The following is a 12,996-nucleotide window of genomic DNA, read 5'->3' as shown; positions in this document are numbered from 1 at the left end:
CATGGTGACTCATTCCAATGATCCAAGTGGCTCAGGAGTCAAGAGAATTACTAGTTCAAAGCCATCCTCCGCGATTTAGCAAGGTCCCAAGCCACTTAGCGAGATCCTGCCTCAAAAAAAATAAAAATAAAATAAAAAGGACTGGGGATGTGGCTCAGTGGTTAAATGCCCCAGAGTTCAATCCCCAGTACCAAAAAAAGAAACAAAAAAAACGCCCAAAACTCCATTGTGTATATTTATCACATTTTTTATACATTTGTTCATTAATAGACAGACACCTATGCTGGTTCCATTCTTTGGCTATTGTGAATTGTGTTGCTATAAACATGGGCATGCATATGTCATTATGACTTTAATTCTTTAGGATATAAACTGAGGAGTGGTATAGCTGGGTCATATGGTGGTTCCATTCCTAATTAAGGAACCTCCGTCTGATTTCCATGATGGTTGTACTAATTTGCAATCCCACCAACAGTGTAAATGTTCCTTTTTCTCTACATCCTCTCTAGCATTTATTGTTTGTATTCTAGATGGTTGCCATTCTGACTGGGATGAGATGTAATCTCAGTGTAGTTTGGATTTGCATGTCTCTAATTGCTAACAGTGTATTTCAGATACATTTGTTGGCCATTTGTATTTCTTCTTTTGAGAAGTATCTATTTAGTTCATTTTCCCATTTATTAATTATTTGGAGGGTTTTTTTATTGCTAAATTTTTTTAGTGTTAAATGCTGGTTATTAATCCCATCAGAAGAATCCCTAGGAAAGATTTTCTCCCGTTCTCTAAGTTCTCTCTTCACGTTTGTAATTGTTTTCTGTGTTGTGTGAGGTTTGTTAATTCAATGCCATCCCATTTAGTAAGTCTTATTATTTCCTGAGCTTTGGGGTCCTATTGAAAACAGCATTGTCTTTGCCTATATTTTGGAGTGTTGACCCTACATTTTCTTCTAGGAGTTGCATAGTTTCTGGTCTGATTCCTAAATCTTTGAACCATGTAGAGTTGATTTTTGTGCCGAGTGAGAGATAAGGGTTTAGTTTCATATTTCTACATGTGGATAAACAGTTTTCCCAGCACCATTTGTTAAAAGGGCTGTCTTTTTTTCCAGTGTATGATTTTGGCACCTTTGTCAAGGACCAGATGACCAGATAGGAGGGCTTGTTTCTGGGCCTTCTATTCTGTACCCTTAGTCTATGTGTCTGTTTTTGTGCTAGTGCCATGCAGTTTTTGTTATTATCGCTCTGTAGTATAATTTGTGATGCCTCCAGCATTGCTTTTTTGTCTTAAAATTGTTTTCGCTGTTCTAGTCCTTTTATTCTTCCAAATGAGTTCTAGGACTATTCTGTTTTTCTAGTTCTGAGAAGAATGCCATTGGTATTTGAATGGGGATTGCATTGAATCTTTTTAGTAGTTCCTGATGCACCTATCTTAAGTTCCTTGACAAACTTCTTGGAGGCCAGGGACCCATTTCATTCATCTTTATGCTCCCTCTGGCTCTCTTCAGTGTCCTTGTCCTGAGTATGTGGATGAAAAATGGTACTTACATCACCACTTTCCTGTCAAACTTCCTGCCGATATTTATCTACTAAGATTAATACGATAATCTGTAAACACAAACATTTGAGCTTTGCAACACATCCCTAGTTTATCCTGGTGTGGGTTGCTGGCCCAAATGAGAATAAAAGTGTCTACCTGTCTTACCAGCATTCCCCATTTCATTATGATGATTTGATAGCAGCTAATAATCCAGAAATTTAAGATGAAAATAACAATAAGGAAAAGAGTCTGAATTTGTCAGATTAAACTAAGTGATTGTCCAAAAAAAAAAAAAAAAAACACTTATCTTTTGTTTTGTTTTGTTTTTGAAGAGTGGTTTTCAGGAATTGCATTCATCTTTTTTAGAGAGTAAGTTAAATATCGGCAACAAATCTAAATAATACAGATCATTTTGTTGCTGCATTTATGACTCACTAGGACAAATCTTGCTTTCAGATTGAATTTGTAGTCAGGACTTCAAATACCTCCAAACTTACAAAATAGGGCTCATGGTTTTAGAACAGATAACCTCACCCCGCTTATGGCAAAATTTCACTGATTCTGTCTCCCAGCTCTCAAGAGCTCAGTCCCATTCTGGTGTAACCTCTTACTCGAGATTCCTGAAGATAACGGTGAGAATGATAGGAGTGGTAGCTCCCTTCTCAGAAGTTAATCATTGAAAATATAAACAGACATGTATAATGTTCCACATCAGTTCCACGCTATGTGAAATCCTTGCCTAGTATTTGCTTGAGTGGATACTCTGGACCTCATCTATGAGCAGCACACGTACTAATGTTCCTATTATATTGTGTCTTTCTAACATGCAAAAGGATGATTTCTGTTCCAACTGATTAGAAATGACTTACTGAAATGATCATCCATTGAATACATTTTAATGCAGTGGCTATCCAGAACCTGACAGATAGTTCCTTCTTCCCTCACTGCTCCCAGTTATAAAGTCTGATTTTTTTAGGAAGCAAGAAGGTAACATATGCGCATCAGAGAGACAGTTTTCAAGTGATACAAAATCTCATCTTTCTTGCTGCATGGCTGCTTGCTTTTTCTTGCACTTTTTTTTTTTTTGTCATTGAGAGGTTATGACAACATGAGCCATATTGTATTTATAAACATCACGTGTTTCCTTGATATGGCTTGCAGTGTCTGCCAGGCAGAACACATGGAAGAAACACTTCTTGTTAGCTCAGCATTGGTTTTAGTTATGCTGATTTCCGGGACAGGAAAAATGCCTTCCTATTTAGATTTAACTTTCATAGAGTAGAAACAAAACCTCTGAATGTCCGTGAAATGGTTTTAACAAGGGTGGATACTGCTCCTTTAAACCACATATTTTGACTAAAAGCTTCCTTGTGTAAGAAAACCAAGGCTGGCGTTTAGTCACCAAGAAGACAGGCAGAGCAGGAAGCATTCGAGAGATGGGTGATTTCCAGGTCTCTGCAAGTCTAGAAAGTTTTTTCTAGAAAAGAAAGGTCCACGGAAGATGAAAGGTAAGAACTGTGTCTTTATAACAAAATGTGATCTTTGGAATTTTTTTTTTCTTTTTTTTGGTCACGCTCTGGCACATTTACATTCACTCGTTAAGCCTTCTGTATTCAAGTTCAATTCAATAAGGAATCACAATTGAGGTTTTATGTCAACTTCATGCACTCTGCTTGGAAGGAGACCTCTTTGTTACTGGTGTTCGTCTGTTTTGAAAGATCAACTGAAATTACACTGGGCTGTCTCCATTCCACAAATCTTGTGAATCTAGTTTCTGTTTAGCCTTATAATTTAGAAAGGGATTTAAAATGTCAATGGAGTTTGCTTGTACCGAGCTTGTTGATTTATGTGTTTTGTGACAGTGTCCCATGTTTTCAGGAAGATGTTGACTTGTGTTCAGTTTCTGAGACAAATGTAGAAAATTGAAAGACATGGTACAAATGGGAGGGAAATTAGGATGTGTCCTTTAACAGGCGGGGGAGAATTATTTGGTCTTTTGTTCCTGTGAAAATCACTTTAAGATTTTTAAATAAAAACAACTCCTTTATCTTGGTTTTGAAAATATTTAAAGAAATATCAATTTAAACTTGATAATATAATATTGAAAACTCCTACAGTTTATGAATAACAGATTTGAGTCTGTTGCACCAGGTTATTTAATGATTGCCTGAAAAAGTCTTTGATAGAAATCACGCTGATTGAAATAAATATTTTGTCTTACTCTTGCAGGAGTTTGTTCACAAACTATGCATTAATTTCTCTTAGAGGAATTTAATGAAGATTTTATATCAGTCAGTTTTTCTTTAAAGATACATGTGTGCATGGATCTGCTTATCTATATTCCGTCTTTATCACAGTCTGTAGATGAGTTGATGTACATGAGATGTGATTATCCAATGCAATCTAAATAACAGATATTTTTATTAAGTCACAATGATAATCCTATGGCATTGTTAATGTTGTACCCATTTTAGAATTGGAAAACTGAGGCCGAGAGAGATGAAGTAGCACACTAGTAATAAGTAGCAGAGCTGGGGTTTAAATCCAGGTTGATTCTCCATAGCCCTTGTTTCTATATCCCATACTGCACAGCCTCACCAGTTGCTGATGCCTATAGTCTGGAGTCAAATACAGATAATTTATCTTGAATAATAATAATAAACAAGTAATATTGGAATTGGCTTCAAGATAAGTTATTTTGTACTTTTGGGATTTTTTTTTTTTTAAGATCTGTGGCATCTAAAACCTTGGACTGTATCAGGCTGATTGTTTATCCATGGACCTAGTTATAAGTTAGTGAAATGAAAATAGTGAACATCAGATAGCGAAAAGCACTTTGGGTAAACTACTGATTTTACTGCTGAAGATTTTATTGCTTTTTTCCCTTGCTTTGTGTGCTGCAGTGTTCATTTAAAATGTGTTGGGGAGAACAGGGAGAGTATTTGTAAGCTTGATTTGGAAGTGAGAAAGTGTCTTTGAATGGAGACTGGCTCAATGTGCCCACCTGTCACTGTTTCAGGAGGAGACCAGGGAGAACGTTCCAGAAAGTTAGAGGTGAAGGTTCTGGGGTTAGGGCAGCAAGCTGAGTGAGCCTTCTCAGAACCAGAGTTTCCCCTACAGCAATGCTCTTACCACCCCCTCCTGAAGATTGAGACGTCAACTGAGCAACAAAAATACTCTGGTGATTTGCGATGCAAAGTAATTACTGCCAACAGCATCACCAGGCAGTGCAGCTGCTCATCATAACACAGAACTTGGGCGTCAGGATCAAGGCAACTTGCTTCCAACCCCACTTCAGCATAAATCCCAGGGTTAGCTAAACAACCAGCACAGCTCAAGTAAGCGCCTGGAACAGAGCATCAGCAGGTATCGGGTAGGGTTGACTCCCACAGGGTTCCAAGCCATGGCTGGAGTGTGTGCGAGGGTTTTGCCACACCCATCTGCCCTTTGATGTCCAAGCCACATGTCTTTTCTTTGCTTTTACAAATATAGATGTTAACGGAAATGGCCTTTGACTGGAACCATATGTCCTTGTATTTTTAAGTTGTATCCCTTGTACCTACATGTTGTTATCTGGCTGAGATTTTGTCTTCCCAGATCATACCAAACTGTTCCCTGCTACATCAGCTGAGGTTCCCTGGGTCCATAGTGCACTTCTAGTTGCACTTTTATGCTTTTCCCAAACTGTCTCAGGTGAGCATGTGTTATTTCATATAAATTTGAGAGCGGAAGGAATCATGTTTTAATCTTTAAAGAGAAAAAAAGTGTTTTTTCTCCTGGTAACACAATTCCTCCCTGGTATGCTTTTTTTTCTCATAGGGTAGCAATCTCTTTGTTTGCCTGTAATTTGCAGGAGTGATAGACACTTTGTCTGCTTTTGAGGAAACAGAGCGAGCGGCTTTAGATTTGTGCATCATTGGTGCTCCTTCAGTGAACAGGCTTGACTTCTTTAGAGTCATTGGGCTTTCCAGGTAGAAAGAGAGTATTAGGTGTCGTCTTTGGTAACCCATTCACCTGTAAGTTGAGTCCCAGGAGGTTCAGAGTAGTTGAAGAGGTTTGGTCAAAATCACAAAATAAAGCAGGGCCTGGTGGCACAGGCCTGTAATCCCAGCAGCTCCGGAGGCTGGGGCAGAAGGATTACGAATTCAAAGCCAGCCTCAGCAATTTAGTGAGGCTCTAAGCAAGACCCTGTCTCCAAATTAAAAAATGTTTTTTAAAAAGGGTTGGGGATGTGGCTCAGTGTTGACGCACCCCTGGGTTCAATCCCCAAGACCAAAATAAATAAATAAATCACAAAATAAGGTAGTGACAAAAATTGGGCAACAGCCCAAGCCGCTGTCCTCAGACCAGCTCCTTGTCCATATCTAGAGCCCTGTTAGCCTGTTCCATGCTTTTGTTCTCCTCCCCAGGCCTCATGAGGTTTATTTGTTTAATGGACTTAGGAGAGCTGTATATTTGACTTCTCTTTGCCGTCCACTGCTGCCGTTGAGAATCGCCAGGTGTTACCTCCTCCCTTCCAGACAGCAGCTCAAGTCTCACTCTTCTAGATTATTTTACTCAAAAAGACCCAGGAATCCTATAGTAGGTCTAGAGTCCATTAATTGGACATACACGGGCTTGCACCAAAAACAAATGGATTTTGAACTAGATTTAGATTATCTAATATTTTTATGGGAGAGAGATTAGGCATCTAGTTAACTGAAACAACAGCAGCTGCTTCAAATTATGACATACTTTGAATAAAACAAGGTTGGCTTAACAAAGTCATGTGGTATTATAGTATTATCTCTAAATATCAGCTTCTTTGCTGTGTCAAATAGCTCCTACAATCACTCTGAAACTTTAATGTACTAAAGCTCAAACTGTTTTCTAATTTGTTCTTCACTTGGAACCATTGATACGTAGGTGCCACAGAGACACGTGGTTATTAAATTTTAATAATTGTATAATGTTGTTTTTATTGATTTTTTGGAAAGACACACAAAGAGCCTGAGAGTGAATGAATATTGTTGTTTCTGTTGCAGTTAAGGAGAAAAAGGAAAGTCAATTTAAAATTGACTTAAAAGAAAATGGTTAAATGAGTGTTAGTACAGCTGGTGTAAGGAAGGATATGGGCACAATGGTGATATGGGCACAAAGGATCTTGTAAATGCTTGAAGTGCAGAAACCGAAGTTGAGGGGGGTTCAAGGAGGGATGGAAAAACAACTTTAGTGTCAAAATCCAGTCTAATTCGTCTTTAGGAAGTCTCAAGACCTGAGTGTCTCATTATTTTCCATAAAAGAGGAGCTATTCGTTGCATCATTTTTTGTGCAGATTTATTTATTGGAGGCCCCACTAGGCACAAGGTGTGAATATCCAGTGTGTCGTTTGAGGAAGAGGACCTGTCCCCACTGTTCAGGCAACACTAACTCTGGGTTCATGAAATATAGACAATATGTTTGACTCGTTTTGTTGATCGACACATGCACTTGATTTCATTCCCTTCATTTTTTTTCTCTTTTTCCATGACATCAAAGGTCATGCTTTTCCTTGCTCTGATTTCACTCTTTGAAACTGTTCTTTTTCATTTGCCTTCAATAGAGTAGGAAAAGCTACAAAACAAAGCCCCAAACAGCAAGAAATCACGATATTGACAGTGGGGAAATTCAGAAATAGCAGAGTGTGCTCACACATCTCTGCACACTCTTTCATAAAACATGCCACCTCTAACGCATGGGATTTGTGACCATTGCCTGATGGCTTCGTCTAGACTACATGGCTGGCATCTTGTAGTAGTGACTAAAGGAATATTCTGCAGGCATACCCACCAAGTAGATACCATTTTTCCTTGCCTTTTAAAATAAACCTAAAAATATATTTCCTAGCAGCTGTGTAATTGCAAAAAGGAAAAGAAAAAAAAAATGATCCATTGCAGCGTAATTTACTCACCAGCTATCTACAGGGTTCAGACCTTAACGCTTTAGAAATTTGTTGCAGATTTTACTGTATATATTTAGACCAAGGAGCCTATTAGCTTGTGATCTGAACAAACTTCTACATTCTCATGAAAATGAGATCCATGGCACTATTGGCAACCTAAGGCTATAATTATGTTAATCTGACCATTTTAAGACTGAAATATGTTGTTTTAAAATGTTTCCGTATTTTTATTATTCGTAACAATGATCTGAAGAAATTTAGCAAAATGCTAATAAGTTTCTATTCAGTACCCCCTTGTGATTAGAGCATGAAAATGAGTCCAGTGTGGAATTTGTATATTTTTTATTTTGACACAAAATTATTATCAAAAGAAATGTACTTGTATACATAATCTATCTTAATATAAAATTACCAAATTTTATATTTAAAATATAGTGAATATATACACAATACCATCTCAGCGTAAATAGTCTACATTTACATTAGACCTCTACTTTTGGTTATACCCCTAAAAATGCGAATCAATTTATTTTTGCCAAGAATTTATTTTGGGAAATATTATAAGATAATTTTTTTTATCAAGAACAAGCCCCAAATGCCCAAATCCATGCTTTGAATATAAACATGGGATAGGTCTAGAAGGGATGATGATTCTTGAAATTCTGAGAACATCCAAAAACTTACCTTGAACTAATTGAGCTTCCTCCTCACCAACTACAAGCTTTATTCTGGCCACACATGGAAGTAATGGCATGAATTTCCTTTTCATTCCCAAACAGATCTCTCCCAGGTGATATGGGAATGGGGGGGGGGGGCAAAAAAAAAAAGCTCAGATGCAGATAATTGTTCATTTCATACTTATTATAAATCATTGAAATTTGAGTCTACTTCTTGCTCTACTGGTATGAGATGAGTCGGGAGTCTTTTAGATAGCTAGAACTAGATCAGAATCGTCAGTAAATTGAGGAATGGAATGATGGAAAGTATCTTCTTAAATCTGAGTTCAAGCCACGTGATTGGACTTTCTTCCTCGAGGAGGATGATGTCTGTGCTACATAATACAGGAAGGTGTTCTCACACTGCTACATTCATAATTTCCATTTTTCCCTCAGTTCTTGTGCTTCAAGAAGAGACTGTGTCATTCTCTTCCTCTCCCTAGGAACATGTTCAAGTGGGTATTATTCATCTTGTTCCTTTTGCTTTACTCACAAACTCATTGAGTAAGTGCATGAGTGTTTGTTGGTGATGTTAATAAGAATGTATGTCTTTCACGCATTTCTGCACACACGGTGATGTGATAATGATTTAGCCTGCTTGGCATTTGTGGCTCCAGAAGCATAAGTACAAAAGGTATGCCTGGAACAATGAGACAGCAGAATTGGAGGCTCAGAGAAGTTCAGGGTCAGGAACACAGTCAGAGTGGTGAGATTTCTGCCAACAAGAGCTCCTACAGAGAAACCAAGTCTTTTGATTCGTCATCCAGTGCTTGTCTCACCACCATGCTCCTCTGTTTTCCTTGAGTATTAGAGAGGGAAGGAGTAAAGATTTGAAGAGAATTAGCACACCCGTAACACTTTTTAGAAATTAATTTTTATATTGGAGCGGAGATTTCGAAATGGAGCCAATGGTTTGCTGTTCGAATCTGAAGAAATGCCCTCTATTTATTTTAATTCATATCTTCCCATCGTCACTAGAGGAGATGAATTTTTCCTGATGTTGCTTTTCAAAAAAAAATAGAGAGAAAGATAATTCAAAGAAAAAGGGGGTAGGCTAGAGGTTGAGTTGGACAGTGGGGGAGATGAGCTACCTTTGGTTCAGCCTGGAGCACCACTTCTCTTTGAAAAGCACTCCAGAGAAGATAAAGCCTTTTCTTCACATGCGTGGCTTCAGGTGGGGCAGAGAAATCTTGCCCATTGCAGGGGGCAGTGTTTGGGGGAGTACGTTCCAGGAATGCAGGGCTTCATTAGAGAGTAGGAACGCTCAAAGTTTGGCAGTTGGCTATTTCGACACAGGGAAGCCGACCTAGTCTCTGAGGAGGGTCCTATCAGTATCAGAGCTCAGTGGGGACAGGCTGGTGGCTGGCTAGACTTCTCTTGCCAGTCAGGGCAAAACAGGGCATGGCAGGGTGTGGGCAGAGATGCTTGCCAAGCTCAGCCTCAGGATATGCACGACTCCCAAACTGCTTGTCTTTGAGGCTGTTATTTATCCAAATAAGGCGAAGCAGTGGTTTTGCTAACCATCTCATATTTCCCAGCCGTGTTCACTGGCTGACTGACTTGATATTTGAACTGAAAACACAGGAAGGTATTCCTTTGAAATGGAGCACTGTTATGGGGCTCACGCATATCCTAGAATCATTGTCTGGAAGACTTTTTTACCCCCCATTTGTAGATAGCATTAACATGGTTGGGTCCGTTTCACCTTTCTCTCTCTTGTAACAATCAGTGCAGATGTCTTTGTTGAGATATCTCTGAACCTGGTTTTGGACAGAAATAATACTCATCTGCAGTGATTCTCAAGCCAATGCTCTCTTTTGAAGAGCATTCAGAGAAAGTCGGACATCCTCACTGATTTCTTGATACTAGAATGCAAGATTGTCCTGGCATTTCCTGGGTCCTGGCCATGTTGTTTGTCTTTGAATAAGACACTTGACATTTCTGGGTCCCAGTTTGTTCATCTGTGAAATGGATGATGATAATATTTATCTGATGGGAGTGATCTGGAGATTAAATGAGCTAATTCTGGGAGGCATTTTGGAGATACAGTATTTCATTAATGTTTAATATGTTTAGAGACTTCCCCATCTCCATCTTCTCCTGGCAGATTGAGTGAAAATACTTACTGCTGGAGAAATTCTAAGTAATTACAAATGCCTGGAATTAAACCCAAAGTTGAATAAGGCCACTCTCCTGAACTAGAATTTAGCCAAGTCCAGAGTCGAATGGAGATCTCATCATGAGTTTATAGTGACTCCACGTGGCGTTTCCTCTCTTCTCTCTAGAGCAGCAGTTCTCCAAGAGTAGTTCCCAGTCCAGTAGGGCAGCATCCCCTAAGGAATTGTTGGAAATGCTAATTCTTGGTCCCCATTCACACCTCTCAAATCAGATGTGAGACCGACCGAGTAATCTTTTAATAAACCCTCTGACTGGTTCTGACGCACACTGAAGTTGGAGAATCACTGACCTAGACCAACTTTCTGATGCTATCAGTGGTCTATCTATTCCCTCGGGCAGCTGGTCTTCCCTACCTTCTATCTCTGACCATGCCTTCTTGCCTGGAATACCTAAGAAAGGAAACTCTATTTTACCTACTGAAACTCTTCTCCTAATCCATGACCTACTTAAATTTCACCTCTTCGGATTATTGTTACTCAACTAACTCAGCCAGAAGGCTCTCATTCTCTGTGGGCTCTAAGAGTATGTGTCTATCACTCTCATTAAAATGATCCTTGCTTTGTCTTATTTTTAACAGTTATGTACATGCCTTACTTTCCCTACCAGAATGTAAGTTCTTGAAAAGTAGGAATGACGTCTTACAGATCTCCTTACCCCCACACCAGTGCTACCCCTGGACTTGTCACAATGTATGTTAGCCAGCTTTGCATCACTATGACCAAAATGCCTGACAATATCATCTTAGAGGAGGAAAAGTTTATTTTGGCTGATGGTTTCAGAGGTTCATTCCATGGTCAGCCAACTCCTTTTCTCTGGACCCAAAATGAGGCAGGATATCATGGCGGAATAGCATGGTAGAGGGAAGCTGCTCTATTCTTAGCAGCTGGGAAGCAAAGAGATAGAGGCACCAGGAATAAAATATAAACCCCAAAGGTATGCCCTCAGTGACCTCCTTCCTCCAACCATACCCTACGTTGCCTATAGTGATCACCCAATGCAGTAGTCTTTTTCAATGGATTTGTCCACCGATTAGGTTACAGCTTTTATAGTCTGATCATTTCACCTCTGAACATTCCTACATTGTCTCACATATGAGCTTTCTGGGGGCACCTCATGTCTAAACCATAACACAGTAGTCACTCAGAAAATATTTCCTGAACCCACAGAATCTTATAACTGGAATGGGTCCTAGAGAAAATTTTGACCAGGCTTCTAATTGATAGGTAAAGAAACTGACGTTAACACCTGGAGCAGAATTTAGATTCCATGATTCCCCATTGATATTCTTCCCCCTCCATCATATTGTACTGTCTTCTAAGAGACATACCCGAGGGAATTCAGGTCCGTTGGTCCGGTCCAAAAACAAGCAGGTGCTCTTACACTGTCTGCTACAGACTCCAACTAGAGCCCAGGAAAACAGATGGGTTTTCAAAGCTGTATTCATTTAATTTATAAACCCACAGCTCTTAGATTTTTTCATTACTAATGAGAACTGGAAAAGTATACTTTTTCACTTATGAGCCTTTGTAACACATAGCTTTAATTCCCAGTCAGAGCCATAAGGATTTTCTCAAGATAACATACTCTATATGCCTAGGATACTTGTGGAATTTCTTCTGGTTTTGAAGGTTTCTTTATGAGTAGGACAAGTGACTCTTTTTAATCCAGGATGAAATGGCACAAGGGCTATTTGGTTTAACAAGCCATCATTGGCTTATTTCAGGTTTATTTTGAGGGAAAATTGAGCTGATGTGATTTGTGGATTATTGTCTTCCACTTAACCTCTGGGGCTCTTCCCTCACACACTCTTTCATTCCCCTGACACATTAGCTGATATTGTTCAGCTGAAGATCAAAATAATGACACTGTGAAACACCTTTCATTGGAAGCCATCCATGGATGATTCTTTAAAAAAAGACTCTGCTAACACAGGTCACCTTGCATTATATGTTTGTTCTAATAAGTGGTAATGGAACTAGCATATATCCTACTGGGATCAATATGAAGAAAGAAATGGGGTAAATCCTGTAGAAAGGCAAAAATCACAATCTGGATCATCAGAGTTGGTTCTAGGTGAGCTGTGAGGAAAGCAAAGGAAGGTGCAAGGAGGCCCGGTAGGGGACAAACCTACCAGAGAAAACACTTGGTGATAAGAAACTGGGACTGCTTGAGACTGCTTGAGGCCATGATAAATGGGTATTGGATGAACAGCAGTCCTGATATTGGAGGAGCTTCTTTGTCAACCATGGTTCAAAATATTAAATGGAAAATTCCCAGAATAAACCATTCATAGGTTTTTAATTCTATACCATTCTGATCAGTGTCATGAAATTTTGTGCCATCTCCACACTTTTCCAAGATGTAAATTATCCCTTTGTCCAGTGTATCCACACTCTATACACTACCCACTCGTGAGTCCCTTAGTAGCAATTCTCAGTTATCTGATCAACTGTCAAACATCACAGTATTTGAGTAACTTTCATTTAACTTAATGATGGCCTCAGAGCACAAGAGTAGTGATACAGGCTATTTAAATATGCCAAGGGGTAGCTAGCTGTTAAATGCTTCCTTTAAGACAAGAAGTGAAAGTTCTAAATCAAAGGAAAGAAAAAATACTATATGCTGAGGCTGCTAAGGTCTATAATAAGT

At 39.0% G+C, this 12,996-nt stretch overlaps 1 protein-coding gene across 24 annotated transcripts in view; it reads left to right on the top strand.

Annotated features, from left to right (window-relative positions):
• The window catches only part of Kiaa1217 (KIAA1217 ortholog), a 417,228-nt gene that overhangs the window by 327,086 nt on the left and 77,146 nt on the right, over nt 1-12,996 (top strand). Inside the window, exon 1 of one of the 24 annotated variants that reach the window (XM_021722967.3) lies at nt 2,731-3,041. The exons of the other annotated variants lie outside the window; for them this stretch is intronic. The gene's annotated coding sequence lies outside the window, so the exon portion shown is untranslated. Of the gene's footprint in view, nt 1-2,730; nt 3,042-12,996 lie in introns of those variants that run through there. 24 annotated transcript variants of the gene reach the window in all.

This window comes from Ictidomys tridecemlineatus, chromosome 10 (genome assembly GCF_052094955.1).
Source record: "Ictidomys tridecemlineatus isolate mIctTri1 chromosome 10, mIctTri1.hap1, whole genome shotgun sequence".
In the NCBI taxonomy this organism is placed as follows: domain Eukaryota; kingdom Metazoa; phylum Chordata; class Mammalia; order Rodentia; family Sciuridae; genus Ictidomys; species Ictidomys tridecemlineatus.
This window is presented reverse-complemented; position numbering and strand designations above follow the sequence as displayed.